The sequence below is a fragment of the Mytilus edulis genome, chromosome 5 (genome assembly GCF_963676685.1).
Source record: "Mytilus edulis chromosome 5, xbMytEdul2.2, whole genome shotgun sequence".
Taxonomy (NCBI): Eukaryota; Metazoa; Mollusca; class Bivalvia; order Mytilida; family Mytilidae; genus Mytilus; species Mytilus edulis.
This window is the reverse complement of record NC_092348.1, coordinates 42,044,799-42,051,020: the sequence shown is the minus strand read 5'-3', so window position 1 is coordinate 42,051,020 and position 6,222 is coordinate 42,044,799.

The window sequence follows — 6,222 nt, the reverse complement described above, 5'->3', positions numbered from 1 at the left end:
AATTATATTCATATTTTTTATTAGAGTGTCAGCATATTTAGTATTGCACTTTGATACCTTTTCAAACTGTCACATTTGCATAACCTGATGGGTCAGTAGGAAACATAAAACTTATAGATTTTAGACAGGTATGATATATCGGAATGTGGAGAAGATAAACAAAAATGTCATTTACTGTTTCGATTTGTTGAATTTAAGCGATAACAATGTGAATCTCTTGTTTGTCTCTAATTATTAACAATTTAGGATATTTATAAAAACTAAATAATAAAGATACTAACCCCCTCCCCCCAAAAAAAATGTATGAATCAATACAGAAAGGGAAGTAAATTACAAAATTTGCTGTTATGAACGAATTAAACTGATTAACCTGAGAACAACTGGTTTTCACTGTAATATCATAAGCAAATTAGACATACGAAATGACTTAGAGGTCGCATATCTTTTTTTGGTTGGTGTTCCTTGAAGAAAATCTGCTTGTTTTCACTTTTTTTTTACGACCGCTAAAAAAATTTTGGGATCATATAATGGTATGATGTTGTCTGCGTCTTTGTCCAAGACACATTGGTTTCCGGACAATAACTTTAGTTTAAATGAATAGATCTCTATGAAATTAAAGAAGAAGATTCAATACCCCAAAAAGAAGGTTGGGATTGATTTTTGGGATGATGATCCAAACCATTTAGGAATTAGGGGCCAAAAAGGGGCCCAAACAAGCATTTTTCAAGTTTAAGGATAATAACTTGTGTGTGGTATTTCGATTGCTTTGAAATTGTACCACAATGTTTAATACCACTAGTAGAAGGTTGGGATTTATTATAGGGGTTATGAGGCCAACAGTTTAGGAATTTAGGGGCCAAAAAGAAGCATTTTTCTAGTTTCAGGACAATATCTTGTGTGTAAGTGTATGAATCTCTCTGAAATATGTACCACAATGTTCCATATAACAAAGGGAAGAGTTAATTGCCTAAAAACATGTAGGAATTAGGGGCCAAAATGGAGCATTTTTCTACTTTCCAGAAAATAACTTGTGTTAAAGTGTATGGATCTCTATGAAATTGTACTACAAGGTTTCATACTGCAAAGGAAAGGCTGAGATTGAGATTTTGGCTTCTTGCCCCAAGGAGGGTTTTGGGGCAGTTGGGGAGGGGCTTTGTTTACAGTTTTTTAAGGGATTCATATTTTTTTATTGTAATTATGCAATAGATTTGTAAGATCTTTTACCACATTTATTTTGTTTCAGAAACCTATATTATGTCAAAAATTTTGTCACAATCCAAATTCAGACAGTCTCCAGCTTGAATATTGTGTCCAAATTTTCCCCAACTGTTCAGGGTTTCGACCTCTGCTCAACGAAGCATTTTATTTATATTGTAAAATTTTGATATTTTGCAAGTCCTTTGCAAAATTGTAGTGTGTTAAATCCTCAAACCATCACATTTTGTAAATCATGAAATGTAGGGGAAAGTGCAAAATTCAAAAGTCGTCTATTATCTGTGGTAATATAGAACTTTTTCAGTGATTGTTAAATTTTTGTTCACAAATTTGGTAAATTAAGGGGAAAATTCTAATGAAATGTTGTCATCAAACATACAATTGTATAAGTTTGGGACTTAAATTAATACCTAACTTTGGCCTTATACTGCAAGATATATGTTTCTCTTTTCTTTTTTTGGGTACCGGTAAATACGCAATGTAAAAATGTATTACTAATTATTTTTACATTTAATAAAATGTCATTTGTATATATGCAAGTTTTTGTTTTGTTCACCTCAACCAAAGTTTCATGTGAATAATTTCCCCCAAAAGATGTTTTTCCTCAATCAGGCATCATTTTTATACGACCCCAAAAATTGAAAATTGGTATCACGTCATTGTCAGCGTAGTCCTAAGACGGATGATTTCCGGATAATGCCTTTAGTATAAATAAATAGAAATTAATAAAATTTTAACACCAGGTTTATAATCAATAAAGGAAGGTTGGGATTGATTAAGGGGGTTTTGGTCCCAACAGTTTAGGTATAAGGGGCCAAAAAGGAGCACAAATAAGTATTTTTCACGGTTTTTGCACTAAAACAATAGTATAAGTGAATAGATTAATCTATGAAATTTAAACACAAGGTTTATGACCATAAAAGGAAGGTTTGGATTGATTTTGGGAGTTTTGGTAACAACAGCTTAGGAATTAGGTGCAAAAAGGGTCCAAAATTAAACTTCAAAAAATGAATTATTGGGGTTATATTTGATATGCTGAATCTAACTGTGTATTTAAATTCTTAATTTTTGGCCCTGCGGAGCATCTAGTTTTGTCTGTGGCATCCCAAACCTAAAACAAAATATCTCGAAAACCACTTGACAGATTTAAACCCAAATGTCCTCCTACATCCATATAATTGAAAAACAAGACATGTAGGACGTGGGATGCATGCTAATAAGACAATCATGCACTAGAGATCAAAAGAAGAAGAAATAAATAAATATAGGGCATGAATGATGATAAACCCATCAACAAGAAGTTGAAGCCATATGATGATGTAAGCTATAAAAGGCCCTGGCATGCTAAAACATGAAACACTCCAATAAGGAAATCCAACAGCCTGGTTTAGATTAAAAACAACAAATGCTAAATTAGGCAAACAGCTACCAACTACTTAATAAAAATACTGTTGCAGGGTTAAAATTGATACATATACTAGAAAAATCTATCAAAGGATGATCATTTTATAAAAAAAATTGAATAAAAATGGACTTATTCTACACACATTTGGAAAAGTAAACGATTACTTAGTTTTCCATGCAAGCAAAAAGCATAATTTGTTCTGGTTTTCATTTGTATAATGAATACTTGAATTGTAATAATATGTTTTGATGGAATTATGCCTCTTTAACACTGAAAATTTCTACCAAAAAATGTCTCTGCATCTTTTCATATTATGTTGGTACATAATGAGCTGAATTTTGGTGTGACATCATAAATTGACAGTTTACAAGGTTTGTAGATTATTTTTTGCATTATTAAAGAAGTATTAAGTAAGTATTTGTTATATCTAAATTTAAATACAATTAAGTCTTTGTGTCATGTTTTCAAATTATACATTTTGTTTAATCAGTGTACGTATAGTAGGATTCAGTGAGATAAAATTGAGAAAGGAAATGGTGAATATGTCAAAGCGACAACCACCCGACCATAGAGCAAACAACAGCCGAAGGCAACCAATGGGTCTTCAATGTAGCGAGAATTCCCGCACCCGTAGGTGTCCTTCAGCTGGCCCCTAAAATATGCATAATAGTACAGTGATAATGGACGTCATACTAAACTCCGAATTATACACAAGAAACTAAAATTTAAAATCATACAAGACTAACAAAGGCCAGAGGCTCCTGACTTGGGACAGGCGCAAAATTGCGGCGGGGTTAAACATGTTTATGAGATCTCAACCCTCCCCCTATACCTCTAGCCAATGTAGAAAAGTAAAACAATAACAATACGCATATTAAAATTCAGTTCAAGAGAAGTCCGAGTCTGATGTCAAAAGAGCACATATTTTGGTACTATTTGTTGAAATATGAACTCTTGATGTATGTTTAAACATATATTTTCAATGAAAACTAGCATCAAGTTTGTATTTATAATTCTCTCAACCTTGGAGCTGGCATAAATTGTCCTTGTCATAATTTCAGAGATTTTATACTTTTTACAATAACCGTTGTGTGTTTAGTTTAGTTTTTTTCTGCCCCTGCCGTAGCAGATAGGGCATTAGGTGTTTACCCTTATCTGTCTGTACATAGGTACATACATAAATTGTACATACTTCCCAAAGTTGGTTTCCATTCTCTTACTTTAGTTTGCTTCAACCAAATGTTATGAAACTTATACACAATGCTTAATACCTCTAAGTAACGATCAATTTTGAAACTTGGGTGCATCACATTTACCGTTGTTGAGTTATGCCCCTTTACAAATGGAAAAATTGCTAAATGTATTTCTGTTCTCTAAATTTAGTTTGCCTCAATCAAATGTTATGAAACTTATACACAATGCTTATCTCAATATACAGATCAAGTTTGAATTTTCGTGCTGTCACTTTTCTACCTCAGAAATAGATGACCTAAGCGGTATTGGCAAAACATTTTTATAAATTTTGGTCCTCAGTGTTCTTCAACTTTATACTTTATTTGGCCTTTTAAACTTTTTTTGGATTAGAGCGTCTTTTGTAGACAAAAAATGTGTCTGGCGTACAAACAAAATTCAATCCTGGTATCCATGATGAGTTTATTTACTGTTCTAGAGTTGTGCCCTTTACAAATTAAAAATTACTAATTTTTTTACAACCGCAAATTTTTTTGCAGTTGTATATTGCTATTGCGTTGATGTCATTGTCGTTGGTTCAGCGTTGTCCGCGACACTTGGTTTCCGGAAAATAACCGTATTATAAGTGAATAGAAACCTATGAAATTTAAACACAAGGTTTATAACCACAAACGGATTGTTGGGATAGATTTTGGAAATTATGGTCCTAACAGTTTAGAAAGTAGGGTCCAAAATGGGGCCCAAATAAGCATTTTAGTTTGCAGACAATATTTTATGGAGTGGTGTTTAGATCCCTCTGAAATTATACCACAAAGTTCCATGCCAGAAAGGGATGGTTATGATTGACTAAGTTATGGATTTAGGGGCAAAAAAGGGTAAAAAAGAGGGGGAAAAACAAGAGTGTCCTGGTTAATGACTTCTGTTTTAAGTAAAATTTGGATAACCTCCCTTACACTGCTTTTAAATTATTAAATGGGTAAATATAGTTGCAAACTCCATTCGAAATTTGAGTTGAGATTTTGACAATATCTTAAGGGAAAGAATTGGGGTTTTTTTTGGAAAAAGGGAAAAAGGGGTGGGGTGGGGTGAAAAGAAATATGGGTTTGGGGTAAACAAGAAATTGTGGGGGGGGGGGGGGGTGACAAAAGTAAATTAAAAAAGGGGTTGGATGAGGGTAAAACAAATGGGGGTGGGGGATTCTCATCGGCTTAGTGTATTAAAAAAAATAAAAAAAGGGGGTTAAAATTAAAAAAATAAAAATTTGGAGGGGGGAGGAAAAAGGGTGGGTCTATTTCCACAGTATGGTGTTTTGCACACTAGCAAAACATTGAATATATAAATTCAAAACAGTTATGTCTCTGGTGGTAACAATGTCTTCTTAGAGATGAAATGACTTTATTAGCGTGCATGTACCCGTTCCAGCGCTCAGATAATTCCCTGTTACTTATTCGTTCCTTATTCGCTTTTAATGCGCGGGGTAAGTATACGTTGCACCTTGAAATAAATCGTTTTTTAATTGGGTTCATGTCTCTAGTGGTAACAATGTGTTCTCAGAGACGAAATGACCCTATTAGAGCGCATGTACCCGTTCCGGCGCTCGGTTAATACCCTGTTACCTATTTGTTACCTATTCACTTATAATACGTTTGTTGTACGTTGCACCTTTTAGAAAATGATTTTCAATTGTGTCTATGTCTCTGGTGGTAACAATGTGTTCTTAGAGATTAAATGACCCTATTAGCGTGCATGTACCCGTTCCAGCGCTCGGTTAATACCCTGTTACCTGTTCGTTACCTATTCGTTACTTATTCGCTTTTAAAACGTTTGTTGTACGTTGCACCTTTAAGAAACGGATTTTCAATTGTGTTCATATCTCTGGTGGTAATAATGTGTTCTTATAGATGAAATACCCCTATGAGCGCGTATGTGACCGTTCCAGCGCTCGGATAATACCCGGTTACTTATTAGTTCCTTATTCGCTTTTAATGCGCAGGGTATACGTTGCACCTTGAAATAAATCGTTTTTTAATTGTGTTCGTGTCTCTGGTGGTAACAATGTGTTCTTAGAGACGAAATTACCCTATTAGAGCGCATGTACCCGTTCCAGCGCTCGGTTAATACCCTGTTACCTATTCATTACCTATTCGTTACCTATTCACTTATAGTACGTTTGTTGTACGTTGCACCTTTTAGAAATGGATTTTCAATTGTGTCCATGTCTCTGGTGGTAACAATGTGTTCTTAATGATGAAATGACCCTATTAGCGCGCATGTACCCGTTCCAGCGCTCGGTTAATACCCTGTTACCTATTCGTTACCTATTCGTTCCCTATTCACTTATAATAGGTTTGTTGTACGTTGCACCTTTTAGAAAAGGATTTTCAATTGTGTCCATGTCTCTGGTGGTAACA